A 27,500-nucleotide genomic window follows, 5' to 3' on the forward strand; every position below is an offset into this window, starting at 1 on the left:
GTCATTAGATGAAAATGTGAAGTGAATCCCACTGAAAGTGGTTTAGTGTAGATGTAGGCCAATATGTTTCGTTCAGTTTACATCAAATCAGTGATCAAAAGTTTTGACATCAGTTGCATATTTTACCAGTTTTTTGGAACGCAGAGCTGAAGACCCTCCTTCCGGCTCCAGTCTGCTTCGCTGCTGAGGAGTTTGTGATTGTAGATTAGTTTAATATCACTCTTTGCTTGTTAAACTGCTAAAATATAACTGAATTCTCACCATACTTCTTTTATTATGTATCAAACTAATGTGACTGTTGGTTTTTATTACTTAATCTGAACCGAGAGTGCAGCACGTTAGCATTCAGTTAGCTGATCTCGCTACGTTTTTCACATGTTCATCAAATAACTGTGGTATGTCACAATCATTCTTAAATCATGGCGACTAATGGCTTCTTCTCCTGTTATTATCACTTGCAACACTTGCCAAATGTACAGTGCAGCTTTCTCTGTTGGTGGCGAGGGATTCACTTGTGATAAATGCAGGGAAATTGCTGACAGAGTAGTTTTTCAGAATTAGAGACACGCATTCCAAACTTTAATTGAGGACCGTTAGATTATGAGAGCTCAGGGAGTCTTGTACATTTTTCGGTTCCAGTTACAGCACCTCTACAGCAGGGCAACTGGGTGACAGTGAGGCAGCATAGTAGCAGGTCAAAACACCGCTCTTCTGTTCCGATCAAAACATTAAACAGTTTCTCCCCCCCCCCCCTGCGATGCACCCACTGAGAAACCTGATCAAAGTGCTATAGTTATTGCTGATTCTATTGTACAGAATGTGAAAATAGAGACACCAGCCACAATAATCCACTGTTTAGCAATGCTGTGGTGATTTGTGTTAACTTTACCTTGTCAGACTTTGCTACCTCTCATTGAAACTGTAGGTCACAATGCGACAACAAAAAATGCTACCCATCAGATTATGCTTTATTAACACACACACCTACCCTAAACCTACCCTTACAGTAATGCAAATACACTATTGGTGTGTTGTTCAGTGTGAGAAAATGTATGCATTATTGCTGTGCACATGTGCAGTAAGTCCTGGTAGGACAATCTGATGAGTAAGATGAAATGTCAGGACACTGAGCACAGGTGCTCCACAAGGCTGTGTGCTCAGCCCGCTGCTCTTCACACTGCTGACCCACAACTGCACTGCCATGTTTAGCTCCAACCACATCATCAAGTTCGCAGATGACACAACTGTGGTAGGTCTCACCAGCAACAGCGATGAAACACACTACAGAGAGGAAGTGGCACAGCTGGCTGAATGCTGCGGCACTAACAACTTGTCCCTCAATGTAAGACAAAGGAGGTTGTGATGGACTTCAAGAGAAACTCAGTGACCACCCCCCACTGACCCTCGTCAGCCTGACTCTGGAGAGAGTCAGAAACACTAAATTCCTGGAGGTGCACATCACAGAGGATCTCACCTGGACCACCAATATCATGTTACTCTCCAAGAAGGCACAACAGCAGCTACACTTTCTCCACCAGCTGAAAAGAGCAGGTCTCCCTCCACCCATCCTCACCACATTCTACAGGGTCACCGTTGCTGACCAGCTGCATCACTGTCTGGTAAGGGAACTGTAGTGCTGCAGACTGCAAGACCCTACAGCAGACAGTGAACATAGCTCATACCTCTCCCCTCCATCCTGAACATTTTCCTTACACAATGCTCCAGCAAAACAAACCGTATCATGAAGGACACCACCCATCCTTCCCACAGTCTCTTCCAGCTCCTACCATCAGGGAGACGGTACAGGAGCATCAGACTGCTCAACAGCTTTTTTCCCCAGGCTGTGAGAGCCCTAAACTCAAATTACCCTGCCCTCCTCTGAGACCCCACACAAACCCCCTATCTCCTGAAACATGGACCATCTCACCTCCTCCATCCCCACCCCCCAAACACCCCTCAACCTGACCACATCACAGAAAAACTGTCTGAAACACTCTTTTTTTATGTGTGTGCTCACACTTAACTCTCCTCAATGGACACTAGACACTTCACACAAACTGCTGTGTACATAATCCCCCCAAAAAGACTTAAAATCTGTGTATGTTTACATGCTCATGCACTACAAATCATCTTGCACTGTTCCCCAGCCAGCTGCTTGACTTACGATGTTTCTCTTTGCACATGTACTGTATTATGTGAAGCATTCGTATAGTTTGTATTTTTTAGTTTATGTATAGGTAAACATATATTTATAGTCAAAATCTGTCAGTAGGTTAGTTGTCTATAGGTTTATACTGTTTTACTAAATTGTTGTATGTCTGTATTTATGTAGCACCGTGGCCCTATGAGGCACAACATTTTGTTCCACTGTATGTCATCACATGTAGCGGAATGACAATAAAGCTCAACTTGAACTTTAACTTAACCTTGAACTTGAAGCTGTTATATTATATGGCTCCTTCTATATTAAAGAGGTTTTTCGTGGTAGTAAAAATGGTGATCACAAACATGAGTAACTCCAAGTCTAAGGACATTTCTAACATTGATGCTGCATTAATTAAGAGATATGAAAGCTGTCTGTTGGTGCCAATTACTTATTTAGTCAATTTATTGATACAAACAAAAATATTCCCAGAGAGCTGGAAAACAGCAATAATTACGCCGGTCTATAACGGGAGATAGTGATACAAGCAAATATAGGCCTATTGCTATCCTTCCTGTAGTCTCAAAAGTTCTGGAGAAGATTGTCGCCGAGCAATTACTGGAACATTTGGAGTCTAACCAGTTGCTTTATCGACAGCAATTTGGATTTAGAGACAAATATTCACTGAAACTCCTAACTGCTATTTGCTTGAAAAAATTGGATAAAGGGAATGTTGTTGGGGCAGTGTTTTTGCACCTAAAAAAGGCCTTTGACACTGTTAATCACAGTAATTTATTAAATAAATTAAATCAATTCAAAATGTCATCCGGAGCCATTCAGTGGTTTAGGTCTTATTTGGGTGAAAGACAGCTGTGTGTCAGGGTTAATGGGGTTAAGTCACCTCTGCAGACAAACAACACAGGAGTACCGCAAGGTTCTGTACTTGGCCCTCTGCTGTTTACAATGTACATTAATGACTTACCAAATTGCTGTCCAGGTGTTGGCTGCCAGATGTATGCTGATGACACTGTCATCCATGTGTCCACTACAACACCCAGCCTTGCAGGTGAGCACCTGACTCAGGCCTTTCATTACATCTCTAAATGGCTTGAGTTGTCTCATCAACGCTTTATGCTGAAAAAAACACAGTTTCCATGTCCTTCTCCATAAGAAATAGGCCTACAAGGGATGTATTTGAGGTGCAGATTAAAAATGAAGTAATTAAGACAGTAAACGAAGTCAAGTATCGGGGTTATTATAAATAAGAATTTAAAATTTGACAGTTACATTGAGTACATCTGTAGGAAGGTCAAACCAAACTTTAATTGTTTTCGTGTTATTACAGTTTTTTTACAATCACTTTGTTACTATTTTCAGAACCTTGATGTCATTTTTCACAACTCTAGACACAAAACTCACAACCAATGATCAAAATATAAATTTTTTCAAAACTCTAACCCTTTTCTCAATTGCTTGGATGCAATCCACATAAAACTTAGATCATTTGTTCATTCAACAAAAATCACCTGTTCAATATGACACAACTTAACATCAAAGTGCTACTGTTTCAAAAGGCAATTCACACATTACATTCCAAATGAGTGTCTATTCATTTCCTTACAGTGATCTAACTATCAATTGATACAGCTGCTCAAAATGAGAAGTAACTGTTGCATTACTCTTAATGCATAGTTGGAAATGTTTACTGTAAATCATGAACGTTTCAAGATAACGAGATTCATTGTCACCAATTAGAGCTGAGCATGAACCAATTAGACTACAATATCCATGGATGTAGCCTAATATTTTATCATAATGCTTCATCAGACACTGTGTTTATGGACCCAAATACTGTACCACCTTTTCAGACTATTTACAGTATACTGCACTGTACAGATGCAGGCCCTTGTGATTGCTTGTCCGATTCTGCCAACTCATTACTGATGACTGAGTGCACACTGTGGAATGAGTTTATAGTGAAGAGTTGATTGGGATCCAATTGCAAGAGCATAGTGATGCGTCACATGGAGCCAGCAGGTGATCCAGGTCACAGTGGAGGTCAAGCAGTGGAGGGAGGAAGACGAGGAATATGTGTTGGTCAAAGGAATGGCATTGAACATTAGACAGCCTGTGTTACAAGTGATAACCGTTTTGAGTTTTGTGTCTAGAGTTGTGAAAAATGACATCAAGGTTCTGAAAATAGTAGCAAAGTGATTGTAAAAAACTGTAGAAGGAATTTGTCATGTCAAACTGCAAAACTTTACATGCATGCAATGATTTTTTCACATTTATCATATTGTATCACATCATGGTCCCAAGTCTCTCCAAATAAATTAAAGCCTATTATTTCAATATATAAACAGGCAATAAAAGTTATGGAACAGAGACCCATTAGGATGGCATCATTGTAATATTCTAAGAAAGCATAATCTTCTTAGCTTTGATAGTTTCATTGATTTTAATTATCTCAAATTGGGTTTTTAAATGTCTAATGAATCATGTTTCACCAGTTTTCTGAATTGGTCAGTAGGCGTCAGAAGTCTCATAGGGCAAACACACGAGCCACTGTTAGTGGTGACTGTCTTGTTCCAAAGTATAAGACCTCTTTTGGCCAATCTGCTTTCTCTGGAAAGGGGCCAAAACTTTGGAACGCCTTACCAACTAATTTAAAACTAGAGACCAATGGTAATGCTTTTAACAGAGGATTTAAACAATGGTTAAAAACCAAACAACAGTGCTCACATCGTATTATTATTACGATATTGTCTGATTATGTTTTCTTTGCTTTATAGCTTCTGTATAAATGTATTGTTGTTTTTTTTTGTAATCTTTTTTTTTCTTAATTAGTATCATTATTATTACTTTTATTGTAACATTGTTGTTGTTTTTTTCCTCTTCTCTGAAAAATCTCCTACGGACTGGTGTTGAAAATTAGCATGCGTGCTAAAACACTTAAGCAAGTGCATATGGTTTGTCCAATGCGACTGTGATGTCCATGTAAACATTTTTTTTTAAAATAATAATATATCTTTGCATTGAGCAATTATATGAGACAGGATACAGATTTTGTTATTTGTTTAAATAACATACCTTTATTTTTGCTGAACCTGTTATTAAAGCAAAGGAGCAGCACCAAACTGCACCAAAATGGCATTTATTGTTGGATAATGCAATAAAATGCAGAAATCTGAGACTATTACTCAAAAGTAATAAAGCACAAAGATTATCGTGATTTATTGTGTGGGAAGCATGCTACAATTTTACTTTTGAAAAAAAAGTAACACAACCCCAGATATTTATTCAGTACCTTGGCTGAATGAAGAAAAAATAAAGCATAAACATTCCAGTAATGACATAATGAACTCGAAAAAAATATTTATTATTACATTATTTAAAATTATTCTAATACTTCAGCTTCATTCATCCCACCCAAAGATAAACTGCAATGCATTACAACTATATGACAGGATGAGCTAAATACCAACAACATGTTTATTAGATCCTGTACCCACTAAATTACTGAAGGAGCTGTTACCTGTAGCTGAAGAACCGCTTCTCAATATCATTAACTCGTCGTTATCTTTAGGTCACGTCCCAAAACCATTCAAGCTGGCGGTTATCAAGCCTCTTATTAAGAAACCAAAACTAGATCCTAGTGAACTGGCAAATTATAGGTCTGAAATTTTTGAAAAGTTGTGTCTGCTCAATTTTGCTCCTTCCTGCATTAAAAAAAGAAAAAAAAGATCTGTATGAAGATTTTCAGTCAGGTTTCAGATCGATTACAAAACTATACAGGTATAAAGAGGCAGAGGGAGACCACAGAGATCACTTGTATTTAGTCGGAAGAACCTGTAGACGTGCTTTTATACAGAGAGTGTAACACACTCATGTGCACACACACACACACTCACACACTCTCCCACTCTCACACGCACACACACACACATACACGTCTATGTTACTAAGAGGGGACTATCGCTCTACACTGACCAAGAGGGGACCAGTGTTTCTGGTCATTTTTAAGAAACAAAAATTACATACAAAATTTTCATTTGAGGTCTTTTTTCATAATATAACTGAAAAAATGCATTTTTTATTTTTTTAAAAAACATGCCAAGTGGGGACCTGAGTGACGTCTACCTATCCAACAGAGGACCTCCATAGACTGCAATGCAACTGTGTGTGCAAACATTAGGGCGATTGTACCAAGTGTTTCTTTACAATCTAACTGTATTTAAATGCAACTCTAAACTTTGAAACATTCACACTATATCTCCATTGAAGAAATATTCTGATAGAAATCCAAAATGTTTAATAAATTAGTATGACGTGCAGATATTTTCTGGGCTTGACACTAATACAAATACACTTCTCAATATATGAATGCAATCACACAAATATATATATATATATATATATATATATATATATATATATATATATATATATATATATATATATTTTTTTGTTTCAGTCAAACCAAAAAATATTAAGACAAAACAAACAAGATACTATAGTTAATTTGAGGATAGCAAAAATAAAGTAAAATGAAGAGCTCTTTAAGGTAACAATTGCATGTCAATACTTCTGACAGTAAAGAGTGCATGTGTTAGATAAAATGAGTTTGGTCCCCAGTTAGATGGTGACGTGTGACGCCTGTTAGACTGAATCACCTCTTCTTACATCACAGACACATTAACATTATATGTTAAGAAACAACATCATATGTTAAGTTAAGAAACAACATTATATGTTAACTTAAGAAACAATATTATATGTTAACTTAAGAAACAATATTATATGTTAGATTGCTGCATTGAAAAATTTCAGTTGAGTTCAGTAAAATATCTTTTAACCAGGCTACTTTAGCTGTTTAACACTGACATTTTTCAGAGGCTCCATTTTAAGGGTATTATCAGCATTGCCATTATATTCAGAAATAAATAAATAAATAAATAAAAGTAATTTGTTAAATGTAAAGGCAACCAAACAGATCACGTCATGCTTCACCATCTAACTGGGGACCGGTTTGATCTTGGAGGCTAATATTTCTTTCTTTTTTTTTTTTTTTTTAAAGATAGATAGATAGATAGATAGATAGATAGATAGATAGATAGATAGATAGATAGATAGATAGATAGATAGATAGAATAGTGCTAATGTTGATCTGAACACTTAGGTCCCCTGTTAAATGGTAAACTGCGACATCTCTTTGGTTGCTTTGACATTTCTTGAAGATTTCATGTTAACTTTGAAAATATTCACTTAGCTAAATTTCTAAATCAATGTTACAATCAACATATATTGTAACTTTATATTATCATCCTTACCATATCATTCAGAGATGGTGAGAATGTGAATTATTGTTAAATGTAAGGTCAGCCAATCAGGCGTCACACTTCACCATCTAACAGGGGACCAGTGTTTTTATTTTATTTTTTTAATGCAACAATCAATATATAATTTTGAAAAACTCTGACATATTATAACCAGAAATTCTTCATAAAGTGGACTACCAGTAAATTTGCTAAAAATTTGGGACCAAAAATTATTCTGCCAATAGACCTGACCATTTTTTGCTTAAGTGCTATCTGATATTATCAAGATGAATTTGTTCTGACAGGTTAAATCTGAGTTCTTGTCATCTTTTATTACCATTTCTAAACTATAGCAAATAAACTGTGATGGCGTTTGAAATGTTCAAGGTGTCTGAATAAATGTAGTTTTTACTGTATACATACACAATATGCGTATATGTACTTATAATACTGACACATTGAGAAGTGTCATTATAGTTAGTTTGTTAGTACTTAGTTTCTTTATTTTTCAAATAATAATAATAATAGTAATAAAAATAGTAATATAATTAGAGTCAGCCAGCTGTCAACAGTTCAAGGGCAGAGGTAATGCCTCTTATAATTAACTATATATATATATATATATATATATATATATATATTTTTTTTTTTTTACATTTATATGACATTTTCTTGGCTTTAACCCCAATACACTTCTCAACGTATGAATGCAATCAAAACCCATTCTTGAGAAGGTCCTATCGGTGATGATAATTTGATCGGATGGATGGATGGATGGATGGATGGATGGATGGGATGGATGGATGGATGGATGGATGGATGGATGGATGGATGGATGGATGGATGGATGGATGGATAGATAGATAGATAGATAGATAGATAGATAGATAGATAGATAGATAGATAGATAGATAGATAGATAGATAGATAGATAGATAGTGCTAATGTTGATCTGAACACTTAGGTCCCCTGTTAAATGGTAAACTGCGACATCTCTTTGGTTGCTTTGACATTTCTTGAAGATTTCATGTTAACTTTGAAAATATTCACTTGGCTAAATTTCTAAATCAATGTTACAATCAACATATATTGTAACTTTATATTATCATCTTTGCCATAGCATTCAGAGATGGTGAGAATGTGAAATATTGTTAAATGTAAGGTCAGCCAATCAGGCGTCACACTTCACCATCTAACAGGGGACCAGTGTGCTTTAGTCTAGAGAAAACACTATTATATGCACAGACCTGTTGCTGTGTACGTTTAGTATGTACAGTTTAGTCTGTGTGGAATTGTTTTTATTATTTGACTTTTTTTTTTTGTTCAACACAAACAAAAATGACCCTGATTGGCCGATAAGAAACATCAAAAGAGGATTCGTTGTAGAGTGTTTGACAAAATTAATGTCTTGTAATCTATAATGTATGTTCAGAGCACAGCCGAGTGATCCCGCGATCATTAAATCGAAACATGTACGCGTATTTAAAAGGGATTTTAATACCCCGCATTTTGATAGTGACTCCCTGATGCTCGCAAGTTAGGCTTCATAACATATCTAGACTGTTATTAGTATGTAGGCTATAACAGGTTTTGTAGTTGTCTATAGATCTGTTATCTTTCTCTATTTGAACTTTGAATATATAGAGAGCACTTATTGTTTCTACTTAATACGACTATTATGTTATTTGTTATGTGTTTATTTGTATGTTCAGTTTGTGAAAAGGATTTCACTTTCAGTCAGTCACTCTCAGCGTCACATCGGTGATGACTGACACATTGTGATCCTACTTCTAGAAGCTCATAATTCATGTACGGTTCCAATGTCTGAAGAGACTCAGATAAAATCATGCAGGAGAGAATCCAGGCAGTTGAACAAAACCTTTTACACAGCTTGAGTGTTGTTGTTTTTACTGCATATGATAATTCATACTCAGAAAGTAGAACTGAACTTATATTTATTACAAGATTATTTTTCCAGTCAAATATTTTTAGACCAGAAGTTGGTCACTGAGATTCCTTTTTGTATCTGTAAAAATCTTGTCTTGTGGCTTGAGTTAAGTGTTGGCATTAATGCTAATCAAACAATAAAAGGCGAGGAGAAAATAATTACATTAATTTCTCAAGTAAAGCATTATTAGTTTGTTTAATTTACATCAACAAAACAAATTTATGGGTTAAAAAGAGCAGAAAGAGCTCTTTAAGGTAACAATTGCATGTCAATACTTCTGATAGTAAAGAGTGCATGTGTTAGATAAAATGAGTTTGGTCCCCAGTTAGATGGTGACGTGTGACGCCTGTTAGACTGAATCACCTCTTCTTACATCACAGACACATTAACATTATATGTTAAGTTAAGAAACAATATTATATGTTAACTTAGGAAACATCATTATATGTTAACTTAAGAAACAACATTATATGTTAACTTAAAAAACAATATTATATGTTAGATTGCTGCATTGAAAAATTTCAATTGAGTTCAGTAAAACACCTTTTAACTATGCTACTTTAGCTGTTTAACACTGACATTTTTCAGAGGCTCCATTTTTTTGTAGGGTATTATCAGCATTGCCATTATATTCAGAAATAAATAAATAAATAAATAAAAGTAATTTGTTAAATGTAAAGGCAACCAAACAGATCACGTCATGCTTCACCATCTAACTGGGGACCGGTTTGATCTTGGAGGCTAATATTTCTTTCTTTTTTTTTTTTTTTTTAAAGATAGATAGATAGATAGATAGATAGATAGATAGATAGATAGATAGATAGATAGATAGATAGATAGATAGATAGATAGATAGATAGATAGATAGATAGAATAGTGCTAATGTTGATCTGAACACTTAGGTCCCCTGTTAAATGGTAAACTGCGACATCTCTTTGGTTGCTTTGACATTTCTTGAAGATTTCATGTTAACTTTGAAAATATTCACTTGGCTAAATTTCTAAATCAATGTTACAATCAACATATATTGTAACTTTATATTATCATCTTTGCCATAGCATTCAGAGATGGTGAGAATGTGAAATATTGTTAAATGTAAGGTCAGCCGATCAGGCGTCACACTTCACCATCTAACAGGGGACCAGTGTTTTTATTTTATTTTTTTATTTACTGCATTAAAATCTTCAGTTGGCTCCAGTAAATTAGATGAACTGAATGTCTTTTAACATTTGCACATTTGTAGATCCAACTGAAAATTATCAATGCAACAATCAATATATATTTTTGAGTTTTGACCTCTATGTGTGTATTAGTGTCAGGTGTTGTATGGAGAGCTACAATAAAATACTTTAAGCATTGGCACTTTAGTCGTTTAACACACTGACATTTTTCAGAGCAGCACTTGATTTAGGGGCTCCATTTTTATCAACATTGCCAAGAAAAGTAAAACAACAAATCAAAATGAAAATAATAAAATATGTTTATTTAAAAAAAAATTAAATAGTTCAAAATTACAGTGGCTTACATCAAAGTTATAACAGGTCTAAAACAGAGTCCCAAACAGCAGCTGAAAACAGCTGTAGTCAGTCATTTCAATGCTATGACGCACTGATGCTGCATGTACATGGACCTTCAGTGTCACGGCACAGTTAGGACTCAACACTGATACTCCACATCACAAGCTCTCAGGGTTTATGGGCTCAGTACTGTTCACCCAAACTTCTCTTAACCGAAATTATTCTGTTGAGCACAAAGTATTTAACTGTTTTCCAGTCTCTTCCATTACCATTTAGAATCCTGTTTGCATTTATGCATCTTTCACAGTCCACTTTTCCAGGAGCCTTCATTTCCTCAAAGTAGTCCTTGAAACAGTGTTCTATGACTTTCCTCTCTGTTTCTGACCAGGGCTTTCTGGCTCTTGCTATTTAACCAAATTAAAAGATAAAAAATATATATAGTGAATAAATATATGAATGAATTAAAAAAATTTAATGTCAGTAATACATACTTCACAAAGTTGAAAACATGAAAAGACAATGATCTTTAGATCTTGTGTATTGTTTATGGTGAATGGATCATACCATTTTGATTTAATGGCACTAGTGATTTACTGATGTATCCAAGACTGAAGACTGAAGACTTTCCTGAGCTGTAGCTGTTTGTGGTTGATATTTGATAAGACTGGTGATCAAACCTGTAAATTCACACCAGTTTTTATATCCAATCATTTTAATGCTTATTGTAAACTCTACAATAAGTCTTTGCACATAGTTTTGACTTCCTGAAGGCTTTCCTCAATAGTAGGATGCTCTTCCACTGATTTGCTCATCATTCTGGTTAAGATATGTTTTGTCTTTCATCCCATTGAAGACTGAAGTTACTCGTTCTGACATGTAGAGACAGACCAAGTGGATCCTGGGTGTAGGGTGTAGTTGTCTGATGAGGGTGTTGTCCATCCGTCAGGATGTAATGGACCAAGCATCCTGCTACCTGTAATATAGAAGATTCATTAATAACAATCTCTAGTAATGGCCACCTGACTAAGCTGTACAGAATTAATACATTAATAATGATAATGTCATGAACGCTGAAAGTGACATGCAGAACAATTCAACAAGTGCTCTTTTTTTGTAAAACTGATTTTATTATTGCATACATTAAACTTGTTGACTTGCATCCCCTTTAATACTCAAACCCAGTCCCAAATTAAAAGATGTAATTCATGTAATAACACACTAGTAATTAGTGATTAACCTAACATTTTAAGGATCCAGAATTGTGTATTAGTTAAGAATAAACAAACCAGTAATTAATTATTAACTTTTCACAATTATTGAGTGGCTCTTACTAAGTGATATTCAAGTTTATTGACCAGAATAAGCCAATAATTATTGATTAATTAATGCATTATTCTGGATTACCAATGCATTATTTCCTTAAAATAAAGTGTTGAAGTGTAAAGTTTCACTTTACAATAAGTCAGGTCAAGTCAATTTCTATTTATAGAGCACAACATTAACAAGAAAAGGTTACTTTAAAAGCAACAGAGATCAAAAATTAAAATAAAAAATATGTATATATACACATTTAAAAAAAATAAAAACATACATCAAAAGAACCGTTCACAGCATCACTCAAATGCAAGGGTGTAAAAATGAGTCTTTAAGTTTGATTTAAAAACACTGAGCGATGGACAGGACACATTAACTAACAATGAGAAATACATTTGTTTAAATATTTAAGCTTTGTTAACATTAAAAAAAATACAACTGTTTATTTTTTGTTAATGTTAGTTCAGCTCCATTAAATAATATTTATTAATACATTATTAATATCAAACATTGTATTTGTTAATGATAAAAGTAATGTTTACTAACATTAATAAACACTTTAAAAGTGATTTTCATGTTAACTAGTGTTAACCAATGACATCTTATGGGAAAGTGGTACTATTTTATGAAATATAGTAAAGACCATACCAGTGCGGATTGTTTTTTCTTCACTTTGATCAATAATCTCTATTGTGTTGTAGTGCTATCAGCTCTGTTCATGCTCTCTCTCTCTCCCACAAACATCACACCTCTCACAGGATCAACACCTAACCAGTGAGTCTGGGATCAGGAAGACTGGTTTAATGTTTTTAAAAGAAGACTTTTCTGCTAATCAAGGCTGCATTTACCTGATCAGAAATATTGTAAAATGAATTTAAAATTGTGAAATATGTCAGCATCATTACTCCACTCTTCAGTGTCAAATGATCTTCAGAAATCATTTAAATTAGCAGAATTGATGTTCTTTTATGATCAATTATTATTGGTTCTCAGTCATTAATAATGATTCTTATATTATCAGTGTTGAAAGCACATTTTCCTGCTTCATAGTTTTGTGGAAACTGTGATATATAGTACTTTTTAGGATATTCAATGAAAATAAAGGTCAAAATTACAGCATTTATTTAAAATAAACTGAATAGACCTATATCGAGATATCTATAGATATCTTGCCTATATATATATATATATATATATATAGAGAGAGAGAGAGAGAGAGAGAGAGAGAGAGAGAGAGAGAGAGAGAGAGAGAGAGAACTGTTACTTTAAACTGTGATAATATTTAACTATTTTATAGTTTTCACTGTACTTTTTATTATTAAATAAATGCAGACTTGGTGAGCAGAATATTCTTTTAAAGACATTTAAAAATCGTACTGATCCCAAACCAAACTGATTTAACATTGTTTGTAACAAGTTTCCATTATTCCATTATTTTACATTAAAACTCAAAGTAAATTTGATTTACTACAAATAAATAACAATTCATGAAATAACTCAGAAATATGAGCTAATTGAAATAGAAATGTACCTGTCTCCATGAGCTGTCAGGATCTCCACAGTCGAACATCATTTCTTCTCCTTTAGTGATGTTTGTGGTCACAAATGCACACAAATCTGCTCTTTTCTGTTCATCAACAATCTGTTGGTCACAAACACATACACACGCACCTACACTGTAAAAAATTATTTAGCAGTTTAGTTGTTTCAATGAATTTTTTATGTTGACACAACTTGCAGTTACTGAATTTGTTCATTCAACTAAAAATTGTAAGTTTTCAGTGTCTCAACTAGTTTGAAAGTTGACTGAACTAGGTTATTTGTCCTCATAACTAAAAAAAATTTGTTGACTCAATTCAATAGCAATATCACGTTCACAACATCACTTATCGCGAGATCTCATCATTCTCGTGAAGGCTGTTGAAGAGAGAAGAAGGTCGTCAGCCATTCTAGTCAGTTTCTCCTCAAAGTTTGGACATTTTACTAGAATACAACTTTGGTAAGTAAAATATTCGTATTCATTGGCTTAATGTGTAAAATTACATTTGTTGTCTCAGAAGAGTAAGTATGGTTTAAAGAGTCTTACATTCTGTATATAAGTTACTGTATGTAAATGTTCGTTTCGCGGCACTCTGAAGCCTCAAAATACAGGCGGTTCCACAGTATTCTCCTTATAAATATCAAAACAGATATTCCCCCATGCGGGACAGCGGAGCTGAACTTATGTGGAGAACAATAAAAATACAGTCTGTATGTATTATTTGAGCCCAGAGCTGCGTTAGAGACCGTTCAAACAGAGCGCGAGAGCTCAATGGATCACTGTATGGATTAAGAACGGCGGGAATTAAAAAAAAGGAACTGCTCTTAACCTGACAGCGTAAGACATCCGTCAGAATATTCAACGATGAAAAATTAGGAGATAAAAAGAAGATTCCTACTCGAACTGTGTCTTTTCTGCATGTTATAAGGGAAACAAATGAGCACCTCCCTCAGAGTTCTTCCGGAGCGCGTAACTTAACGTTACATTTGATATCGCTGACATAAGCTTAGTTCTGATGATTATTTTACAGTCTACGGTTCAGATGAAGTTCTGAAGGTAGCGTTACAAACTCTTCTTTCAGTTTTCTGAAGTAACGTTAGTCATTCAAGTGCCTCACTAGAACCTAGTACCCAGTGTAATGCTGCGTGAATATCTGTTTTTATACAGTCTATGGTGAATATACGGTCATAAGTAAATTGCATGCGTTCAAATCTACATATTTTAGAATAAAAGTAATAATAGCATATATCTTGTATAAATAGAGATACAATAACGATCGACACAAATGTGTTAAATTTCCTTTTATTGTGTTATAATTATGTGTTGTGTCATTTAAAAGCATCGTCTGGATGGTATAGTTTGTCTTTGGCATTTAATACAAACTTGTCAATACATTTGACTTTCTCTGTAAAGATTAATTTATATGTATGTTTATTATTTTACAGTGTTTTAACATGTTTTTGTATTTTTCATGTTTATGATATTTTGGGATGACTGAAGATTCAGCGCAGAATTCAATAATCCTGTGGATGGACCGCAGCGAGTCCTTTTGCAGTTATCCATCAAAATGCTATGCAGACATAATGGAAATGGTATTTACATTGTAGAGCTTGGACGAAGTTGTAAGTAAATTTATTTATTTATAAATGCACATTTATTGGAGTCTATATGCTTTACGATTGTAAGGCCCTGTTTAATGCATCCCTTTGTTTTTATTAAAGCACACAGGCTCTGCGCAGGAATTCATCAAGGACATGACTGCTGGGATTACGCTTCTGGATGACCAAACTGAGCACCATCAGTCTGCAGTGATGTGATCAAGGTAAAAGAAGAAGAAGAAATCTGGGTGATCTGGGGTTGTAACACGTTGTGGGGTTGTGTACTGTGTTAGACTATCTGGGACTGGGTCTAACAGAAATAAACTAATTCAGGTTTAAAACAACTTGAGGTTTAGTAAATGACAATTTTCTTTCTTTTTCTTTTTTGAGTGAACCCTTTACGAAAATGTAGATATTTGCATTGGAAAACAGCTTCAAATTTTAGAGAACATAATTTGACATTATTTTCCCTTCAGTTTTATTCCTTGAATTTTCTATAATTGGTATTTAAAATGTCTTTATAAAGTGTTGAATTTATTTTCATAAAACCACCAGAAACCCTGTTTTTGGACATAGCCATTCTTTATTATTTTGCTGAATACTGTTTTGAATCCTGAAAAATGTTCAGTGCTAGCATATTGGCCATTAGCAACTTTGCTTAAAGGATTATTTCACCAAGAAATTAAAATTAGGCCATGTTTTACTCATTCTCAAGGCACCCTATGTGTATATGATTTTCTTCTTTCAGACGTATGTTGAATTAAAAATTGTCCTGGCTCTTCCAGGTTATTTAATGGCAGTCGACAGGTGTGTTTTTTTCTCAGCAGTCCAAAAATAGTCAAATAAAATGCACCCATCCATCAATAAAACGTGTCTCACATGGCTCTGGGGGGGAATAAAGGCTTCCTGTAGCAAATCGATGCGCTTTTTGTAAGAAAAATATCCATATTTAAAAAGTTGTAAACACTTTTTTTTTCTCTTCCACTGACTATCATACTTGCAAGCCTAATTTTGTGATTTTACTTCGTGATTGGCGTATTGTTGTCTCTCCTCCACTCTTCCGTGTTCGTCACTTATCATCGGTGCATGCATGACCCATATGTCCTATTTTCATCCAACCGGAATGGCTCTTACGAAAGTTAGAGAAAAGGGTTTAAATATGCTTTGAATATCATTTTAAATATGTATATTTTTTTTACAAAAACACATGGATTCGCTACAGGAGGCCCTTATTCACCTCTCAGAGCCATGTGAGGTACTTTTTATTATGAATTGATGCACATTATTTGACTACTTTTGGACTGTTGAGAAAAACACCCACCAATTGCCATAAATATTTTTTTATATAATCCGACTGGATTTGTCTGAAAGAAGAAAGTTATACACACTTATGATGCCATGAGGGTGAGTAAAATATTCATGGGTTAACCAACCCTTTAAGAGTCATGCTTTACTCTGAACATGCAGTCCAACAGACTATTATTTAAAAGGAATACTATATTTTATGATCATTGTATAAATGGTGTGACAGATTAGACACTTAGAATTGGATTAAGAAAAAAAAAACTGAATATGTTGTATTGGTTTGTCACATTTTATGTCATTCAGAAATCATGTAGAATACCAGTGAAGAAAATAATTTCCCCCCATTTTTAGTATAGTTGGTTCTGGGGGTGTATTTTACACTTATCTTCCCATGGGATTTTAAACTCTTTGTGTTCAGCAGAACAAAGAAATTTGTACAGGCTTTAAACAGTTTAATACAGGAAGTTATTTTGAATGTTTCTAAACGAAACCGTTGAGGAGCAGCATTTACAGTTGACTTTCATTTTTGGTTAAATTTTTCAAAATATCTTCCACTTGAAGGTGAATTACAATTTGCATTTATTGGTAGCTGTGCTTTTAATAAAACACACAACTTTAATAGTGTATGTACATATGTGTGTTCATTTGTTATAAATTTATTAAGTAATGTAATATTTTTTTCTTATCCCAGCCATCCAGTGACATTAAGGATGTTGAGAAAGAAATTGAAGAGGGCATTCTGATTGTATCTGAAGAACAGCAACGTGATGTGCTTCCCAAGGAATAACCAACATTGGTCTCATTTGGACATCCTGTCATCACTGACATCTCCCATGTCCCCAAGGCATTGGACTCTTAATGGGTCTGTATGCAGAGAACATCCACTACCTTCAGCTCATTAAATACACCATTGAGGCTCTGCAAAAAACTTGTGAAGACCAGCTGCTCCCACCATGTGCTCGCTACAGCGGCAGGAACTGTAGGTGTGGGGGAGTGAATGTCCAGCGCTCTCTCCACCCTCAACACCACAAATAAGGTGTCCTTGAGCAAGGCACAACTTCTACCCGGGCGCTGCAGCATAAATGGCTGCCCACTGCTCTGGGTGTGTGTTCACGGTGTGTGTTCACTGCTGTGTGTGTGCACTTTGGATGGGTTAAATGAAGAGCACAAATGTATGTCATGTCACTTTCACTTTTCAGTGTTCATGATGTGTCCATCAGCTCCACAGCACTCTTTTTAGAATGTACATTAAAGTTTATCATGTCATAACTTGGAATATGCATGTTCTCATGTAAAAAAATGTTGTTTCCCCTCTCATTTTCTTAAACAGTATGTACACATTTTCAGTATGTAGCATTATGATGGAGGACGAGTTTGGAAACTTTCAAGATCCTTCTGATGTTAACACCTCTGTCTGGTCATGTTGTGCTATGAAATTTAGAATCTGACTTTAGATCTTTGTGCTTCCATGTGCATTCATTCCATTTATATCTTATTATACAGAAGTACAGTACACTCATTTTTTGTAACTAATTGTGATATTATATTACATATATCTTGGTTTCTCATTTTGACCATGACTTGCATTATGGTGGGGGGAGTGCATGTGAACTTGTGCAGGGTTAATATGCAGAGTTCAACCTTCTGATTTTCATATTGAGTTATGAAATTAAAAACAATCCCTGTGGTTTTGATCTGATGAATTGAAATGCAACTATTTGTTTCTCAATCCCATGCCAATGTTATTTATTATACATCACACTTTCAAGTGTCAGTTCAGATCTTTAGACGTGTGTTTTTATATTTTGAATTTTTTGTTTTGTTTATCAATTATCAGTTGATGTGTTGACAGCAAATTGCTTGTTCAATTTAAATGTGAATGAAAGTGTTGTCTCTATCATTAAATAAATTACATAAAAAAAAGTGTTTTGTCATCTTTATTTAAACATTTAAGGCAGTGGGCTAAAATTTGTTTATGATTATTGATCGAAGTAAAAAAAAAAAAAAATCCCTGTTGACACAACATGATTTAGTTGACTGGACTAGAAAATAATAGTCAAGTCAACTTAAAGAAATTTGTTACCTGGACTAACTCCACTCTAATTTGAAGTTGTTTCAACAAGAAATTTTTTGTCAAGATAACAAAAATTTTTAGGCAGCGGGGTAACAAAATATTTTTAGTTGACTCAACAAATTCTTTTTTACAGTGTATTAGCTTTAGAGAATACATACATTTATGATACAAGTTTAATATGTGTCCCAGTTGTTTTCGAGTTCCAATGATTATCAATATTAAACATTTTATCAAGTATGATTATCAGTACAATCTTTATAACAGTGCATCAAAATTAAAATACACTAAATATTGAAGCCACTGATTATCTATAATTTCTGTTTCTGTATTTTTTCACACTGCACACTATGAACAAGTAATAACATTGCACAGTACACTTCTTGAAATTCATAAGCTACTATGCCAAGTATTTAATTAATATTTGCAGTCATACAGTATTGGAGACCGAGTCTTAAATGATAACTTACCGTTCTCTTGACTCTTGACTGAAATATGTCTTTATCTTTCCCAGATGCGATGAATTTCAAAGCTTCCTTTTCAGGACAGACTCTTCTGGGTCTCATTTTCCTGTGAAATATTCAAGATCTTTTTAGGGTACACTGCATTTGCCAAAATGAAAACAATATTTAGAAACAACCACAAAAAAATCTATCAACAAATGAACAAATATAAACAGTAAATAGAGATTAAACAGCAACTAACATTTACTAAGAGACTACATGCAAATTTTAACAGTCTGCGTGCATTTTTGGCAGACATTTATTTTTTTAAGGCTACCATTTACATATTATCAGAATCTAAATTCAGAATATATAACTTACCTTTTCAGACTTGAATGGAAAAAAGAGATGAGAAATGGCCTTAGTAGGCTTTGTTGTATGTGGTCCCTTGTAGGCAATGTAGGAATCTCAAAAAGCAGTTTGTCCTTCAAGGTTTTGGAATTTTATTTCACAAAAACAAAAAAATTAAATGTAGATTCTGTCAGGAAAACAGTATATATATATATAACCCCACCCAGCTATCTGGACCGTGATTGGATGAGACTCAGTCTGGATACTGTTGGTACTGTTGCTGTGAAGGGCCAGGTGATAATGTGGAGGCATTAGTGTTATTAGCATAAGAAGAGAGCACAATCCAGTTTACCAGACGCTGCTGGGGGAATTGGGGGATGTGGGGATTCTTTAAAACAAGTCACTTTGACCGGGGATTGGTTTGCTTTTAGATTATGTAGCTTGAAAAATAATCAGGGAATTTTTTTTTTTTTTTTTTACACTCAAGGGCATTTAGTGCTAGAAAGATTATAAAAGTATTAAAAACTATTTGTGTTGTATTCAAAGTCTTCTGAAGTCATACAATAAGTTTCTGTGAAAAGTTTCAACATTGAGGTATTAATAACTGAAAATAATTCACTCCATAAACACAGTCATTCATAAAATACAGCTGAATTTGTGTTTGAGATAAAAGACATCTAAACTGACGTGATAAATGTCCCTGTCCACAGCGTTTGTCTGTTGATGCAAAGGTATCTCAATGAAACCAGTGAAATACCCTGCACATGGACAAACTGCACTAAATGGACAAACTAAATATTTACGCCAAGGGCTCCTGACCAAGAGTCAAGGATTGAGAAAGTGTAAAAGACGGTCCCCAATGAGACTGTGAATTGTGACGCCTGTTTGGTTGCCTTTACATTTTACTTTTTTATAATGCACTAGCCAGGAAAGACCATCATACACATTGTAGATACTGAATATATATATATGTTTGATTAATGTTTAGGTCTCCATTTTGTTCACTATTGAACGGTCATTTCTACACAGACTAAACTGTAAATGCTAAACTTACACAGCAACAGGTCTGAACCTGAACTGTACTACTAACGTAAAAGATTAAGAACACCGCAATTAAAGTATTTTAAATCATTGATGCAACTTATAAAAATACATTTTCTGAATGAGGAATTGTTTTATTTTTTTTTTGTGGCTTAACGTCGGGTTTTGAGTAGAGTTTTCTATTTAAATTATTAATTTTAAGTTTACTCCGTGACGTCACGTTGTTGTTCTAATCGACGTTCAGAAGAATCCATTCAACACGGCGGGTAATCACAAGCGACTGGAGCAAACTTATGGAACAACTTGTAAGTACATCAAAACAATTGTGAAAATGTCTTATTGAATATCACGATAAAGGGATGTTTTTATTTTTGGGAAATGCTGTTTTTACACAGCGCCCAAGTGCTTTTGAATGCGCACAGATTTGGATTCTATTTAGCATCACTGCTTACAGTATGATGTTAACGTCTAAGAAGGACACTAATCTTAACGTTAGCTGGCATTTCGTCACTAAAACGATTTGAATGTCACTGATGTTAACGGTGATGTTCAGGACTGCGTTTCTCAAAAGCATTATGAGCAAGTCGATTGTTGAGACCATTTGGTGTCAAATGTTTCTACACTCATCCTAGCCATACAGTGCTTTTTTGGGGAAATGCCCTGATAAACGTGTGTTTGTTTGTTTTTTGGTCTGTTTTAAACAACTAGCTTCTAAGAGTACTAATCCAAAATTAGGTTTAAGCTTATACACAGACATGAATATTGTAATATATTAAAATTACAAAAGAAATGTACAAACTTGTAGTAAACCTTTACAAATCTTTCTTAAACTGCAGGCTGAGCTGGATGCTGAATATAACAGAGTGAGCGTAACACTTCAGGTAACTTCTGTTGAGCTGAAGAGAAAACTAACATAACAGGACACAGACTTGGCTTTCTCTTTTCCATTGTCGGTTAAACACTTTACGTTTTTGTGGTTTTCTAGGTTTCACCATATCAGAGACCTGCAGGATTTCACAGACATTCATCACATTCTAAACGTCTGATCTTCATGTGAGGGCAAATCACAAACACTAACTGCCTCCATCACCGTTTTTTTTATTATTATAGTTTTTTTTTTTTTACATGATGTCAACATTAAGGAGCCCTTCATGCTTTCCCAGTGTACATGTGTGAGAATAAATGTTCTTTAGGACATAAAATGTAAGAATTAACTGCCATAATAGATCTGAAATAAGAGTGGTGGAATTATGACGTCAGAGCTGTGCGTTGCTTTGAGATTTTCATATGTTTTTTTTTAATGGAGTTTTTCAATTTATGAATAAAATAGTGCCTGTGGTAAAAATAACTTGACGATGCTTCTATTTATTTTCTACAGTGTAAACTGCACACACTCACAGCCTAAAACTTTCTTATTTAAATTAAAATTAAATTAAAATTTAATTTATGCATTTAGCAGACGCTTTTATCCAAAGCGACTTACAGTGCATTCAGGCTATCAATTTTTACATATCATGTGTTCCCGGGGAATCAAACCCCAAACTTGCGCTTGCTTGCTTATTTTTTTTTTTTTTTTTGCTTATTTAGCTATTTATTAAAAACATCGTTTTTCAAAAATGAACATAACTGCTTCAATATTTGTGTCTGATGTTGTCTACACTGGATGTGACACGATCCCCATCAGTGAAATGATGCTCGTTCTGTTTATGATCAAATTTACTGACACTACGTTCAGATGATGTGACACTATAGTGTGATGTCATCAAGTCTAGACACACTTTTAGCTCAGCGGGGCACGGCACAACTCTCACGTTCGGTGTAGACATGGTTAGACAGTGTCTGCTCTATTACAAATAATTTATATTTAAATCAATCAATAAATAACCTAAACCTGTGGCATTACAAGACGGAAAATATAGCCTAGAAAATATATTTCCACTTGCTCTGTCCTCCGTCCGGAGCTGCAGTTTAATCTGAACATCTCTTATGCCGAGTGGATGGTTAGATGCATGATGAGCTAGTATAAAAACAATAAGGTCTTTCCAGCTTTAGGATAATTCTGCTTTATATATATATATATATATATATATATATTATATATATTTATATATAATATATATATATATATATATATATATATATATATATATATATATATATAATTTTGTCTCAGTTTTAAATTTGACTGTTAATTAATAAAGAATGACATTTTAACTGCTTTGGAACTACTTCTTTGTCATCTGAATATTGATTTTAAGTAGGGGGAAATCAATTAAAATTGTAAATCAGATTTTTTAATGAAATTTTTTTAAAGTTTTTTGTTTGTTTGTTTTTTTAGGCCATATCGCCCAGCTCTAGAACGATCCCATGGTGAATTACTCTTCTGGGTTCTGATGTTAAAGTTCCCCCACTCTGTTGGCATTACATATAAATGTCTACTTTAGTCTCTGACGGAGGAATTGAGTGAGACATCACTGACACAAGCCCTCTCCTGCTGATTGTGTTATCATGGACAATGAAATGTCCTGCAACACTGCAGCTGTGATGAGATGATCTTCCAGTGTTTCACATTCAGAAATACACAGATCGTGCGGTTTAAAAAAGGCTGAATATTTTTTTTGAGTTTTTGACTCTTTTTTAGTTAGTATTTGTAATTTATAAAGTACCAAATAATTGCTAAATGAAAAACATTATGTATGATAAACAGTTTTAAGTACACTGCACTTAAACATTAAGCAAAAAAAAAGCTTTTTAGCTTGACTTGACTAAATTAATTCATGTAATTATTATAAGTATAAGTAAATAAAAAATTGCTAAGAGTTGCTTAATTATTCTTTTTTTTTTTTTTTTTTGGATAAATGGTGTCCACAAAAAAATTGAGTATTTAGAACTTATGGGTTTTTAGAGTGTAGAAGTGATGTGACTAAACTAAAGCACACTGGTCCCTGTAAGATGGTCAAGTGTGATGCTGGTTGACTTACATTTAGCATCTTCACTATCTGTGCATGCAACGCCAATGTTGATCATAACACTAAAATACCCGTTCAACAAACACTGTAAAAAGATTTTAGGGTAAAAAAATAAAACCATATTAATACTACTAGTGAACAATCAAAAGTAATTTAAGTAATTTTTAGTATATAAGTAATATACTAATATACATTATAGTCCAAAATTGTGTATAAAGACAGATAATATGTGTAACTCATATGTCATTATTACATTCAGAAATAATGTAAAAAATGGCTAAATAGAATTAAGCTTAGTAGGCTTCTCATGGCAAAATCAGCCAAATAGACGTCACAATTCACCATCTAACTGGGGACCAAAGTCATTCTAACAGAATCTCTTGTGTGTGTATTTCCCCACTGCTTAAACTCTACAAGCGTTCTCACCGGTCACATACTGACAGAAAACACTGTTTTCTCCACATGCAGGTGCTCCATGGCTTTGAATGAGAAACCTTAAACTAAAGCACACTGGTCCCTGTTTAGATGGTCAAGTTGATGCTGGTTGACTTTACATTTAGCATCTTCACTATCTGTGCATGCAACGCCAATGTTGATCATAACACTAAAATACCCGTTCACAAACACTGTAAAAAGATTTAGGGTAAAAAAATAAACCATATTAATACTGCTAGTGAACAATCAAAAGTAATTTAAGTAATTTTTAGTAATATAAGTAATATACTAATATACATTATAGTCAAAATTGTGTATAAAGACAGATAATATGTGTAACTCATATGTCATTATTACATTCAGAAATAATGTAAAAAATGGCTAAATAGAATTAAACTTAGTAGGCTTCTCATGGCAAAATCAGCCTAAATAGACGTCACAATTCACCATCTAACTGGGGACCAAAGTCATTCTAACAAAATCTCTTGTGTGTGTATATCCACACTGCTTAAACTCTCAAGCGTTCTCAACCGGTCACATATTGACAGAAAACACTGTTTATCCACATGCAGGCGCTCCATGGCTTTGAATGAGAAACCTTTAGCATCAAAATGCAGAATCTATGGGCAAATGTTATTTCCTGATGAAATAATATATTGGGGTATATACTTACTCATGGACATTTAGTGCAAGAAAGATTATAAAAGTATTAAAAACTATTTGTGTTGTATTCAAAGTCTTCTGAAGTCATACAATAAGTTTATGTGAAAAGTTTCAACATTGAGGTATTAATTGCTGAAAATAATTCCACTCCATAAACACAGTCATCATAAAATACAGCTGAATTTGTGTTTGAGATAAAAGACATCAAAACTGACGTAATAAATGTCCCTGTCCACAGCGTTTGTCTGTTGATGCAAAGGTATCTTAATGAAACCAGTGAAATACCCTGCACATGGAAAAACTGCACTAAATGAGCAAACTAAAAATTGACGCCAAGGGTTCACTGTAAACTGACATTAAGAACTTTTAATTACAAACTGTTGTTAAAATTAAATTTAAGATTTTAAGATGAAATTAAGATTTTTTTCAAGCATTTTTTTACAACATCTGCTGAATAGTAGTAAAATATGCTACTCATGTCAAACACATTGTTTTGACAGAAAAAAAGTTGTTTCATTAAACTCGAAATAATGTAAAATTTGCGTATTAAACGAATAAAAACTATAAACACCGTAGTCCACGATAAACCCTTTAAATTTAACAGTATTCGTCAGTAATAGAATTGTTGAGTTTTAAGCTCCAGAATCTTTAAAGTGCGTTTGTTATTCGAGAAAGGGCCAATCAGCCAGACATGTGTCGCACATCACCATCTAACTGGGGACCAAACTCATTTTATCTAACAAATGCACTCTTTACTATTAAACGTACTGACCTGCAATTGTTACCTTAAAGAGCTCTTTCTGCTGGTTTTACCCATACAATGTCAAAAGATTTTGTTGGTGAAAAACTGAAGTGTAAATTTGGTTCAATGATGTTCAAAATTTTTTTAACTTGAACAAAATCAGTTCATTTCAATGTTTCCATGTTTAGGTCACCATTTTGTTCACTACTGCATGGTAATTTCTACACAGACTAAACTGTACATACTAAACGTACACAGCAACAGATCTGTGCATGTAGTGGTGATTCTCTAGAGTAAAGCACACTGGTCCCCTGTTAGATGGTGAAGTGTGACGCCTGATCGGCTGACCTTACATTTAACAATATTTCACATTCTCACCATCTCTGAATGCAATGGCAAAGATGATAATATAAAGTTACAATATACAATATATGTTGATTGTAACATTGATTTAGAAATTTAGCCAAGTGAATATTTTCAAAGTTAACATGAAATCTTCAAGAAATGTCAAAGCAACCAAAGAGATGTCGCAGTTTACCATTTAACAGGGGACCTAAGTGTTCAGATCAACATTAGCACTAATTCTATCTATCTATCTATCTATCTATCTATCTATCTATCTATCTATCTATCTATCTATCTATCTATCTATCTATCTATCTATCTGTCTGATCAAATTATCATCACCGATAGGACCTTCTCAGGAATGGGTTTTGATTGCATTCATACGTTGAGAAGTGTATTGGGGTTAAGCCAATATATATATATATATATATAGTTAATTATAAGAGGCATTACCTCTGCCCTTGAACTGTTGACAGCTGGCTGACTCTAATTATATTACTATTTTTTATTACTATTATTATTATTATTTGAAAAATAAAGAAACTAAGTGCTAACAAACTAACTATAATGACACTTCTCAATGTGTCAGTATTATAAGTACATATACGTATATTGTGTATGTATACAGTAAAAACTACATTCATTCAGACACCTTGAACATTTCACACACTATCACAGTTTATTTGCTATAGTTTAGATAATGGTAATAAAAGATGACAAGAACTCAGAGTTAACCTGTCAGAACAAATTCATCTTGATAATATCAGATAGCACTTAAGCAAAAAATGGTCAGGTCTATTGTCAGAATAATTTTTATAAAATTTACTGGTAGTCTACTTTATGAGGAATTTTTGGTTATAATATGTCAGTTTTTCAAAATTATATATTGATTGTTGCATAAAAAAAAGCACATTGGTCCCCTGTTAGATGGTGAAGTGTGACGCCTGATTGGCTGACCTTACATTTAACAATATTTCACATTCTCACCATCTCTGAATGATATGGTAAGGATGATAATATAATGTTACAATATATGTTGATTGTAACATTGATTTAGAAATTTAGCTAAGTGAATATTTTCAAAGTTAACATGAAATTCTAAAGAAATGTCAAAGCAACCAAAGAGATGTCGCAGTTTACCATTTAACAGGGGACCTAAGTGTTCAGATCAACATTAGCACTATCTATCTATCTATCTATCTATCTATCTATCTATCTATCTATCTATCTATCTATCTATCTATCTATCTATCTATCTATCTATCTATCTATCTATCTATCTATCTATCTTTAAAAAAAAAAAAAAAAGAAAGAAATATTAGCCTCCAAGATCAAACCGGTCCCCAGTTAGATGGTGAAGCATGACGTGATCTGTTTGGTTGCCTTTACATTTAACAAATTACTTTTATTTATTTATTTATTTATTTCTGAATATAATGGCAATGCTGATAATACCCTACAAAAAAATGGAGCCTCTGAAAAATGTCAGTGTTAAACAGCTAAAGTAGCATAGTTAAAAGGTGTTTTACTGAACTCAATTGAAATTTTTCAATGCAGCAATCTAACATATAATATTGTTTTTTTAAGTTAACATATAATGTTGTTTCTTAAGTTAACATATAATGATGTTTCCTAAGTTAACATATAATATTGTTTCTTAACTTAACATATAATGTTAATGTGTCTGTGATGTAAGAAGAGGTGATTCAGTCTAACAGGCGTCACACGTCACCATCTAACTGGGGACCAAACTCATT

At 33.9% G+C, this 27,500-nt stretch overlaps 2 long non-coding RNA genes across 2 annotated transcripts; one reads left to right on the forward strand and one right to left on the reverse strand.

Moving 5' to 3' along the window:
* Positions 1 to 10,831: 10,831 nt before the first annotated feature.
* Positions 10,832 to 19,286, reverse strand: LOC113061342 (uncharacterized). The gene is made up of 3 exons (XR_003278351.1): positions 19,225 to 19,286; positions 13,772 to 13,882; positions 10,832 to 11,899 (listed from the first exon to the last, which is right to left on the reverse strand). It is a non-coding gene; the product is annotated as an uncharacterized LOC113061342 (long non-coding RNA).
* LOC113061343 (uncharacterized) lies at positions 15,350 to 17,633 on the forward strand. Its single transcript, XR_003278352.1, has 3 exons — positions 15,350 to 15,402; positions 15,502 to 15,602; positions 17,375 to 17,633. It is a non-coding gene; the product is annotated as an uncharacterized LOC113061343 (long non-coding RNA).
* Positions 19,287 to 27,500: the final 8,214 nt, after the last annotated feature.

The sequence above is a fragment of the Carassius auratus genome, chromosome 43 (assembly GCF_003368295.1).
Source record: "Carassius auratus strain Wakin chromosome 43, ASM336829v1, whole genome shotgun sequence".
Taxonomy (NCBI): Eukaryota; Metazoa; Chordata; class Actinopteri; order Cypriniformes; family Cyprinidae; genus Carassius; species Carassius auratus.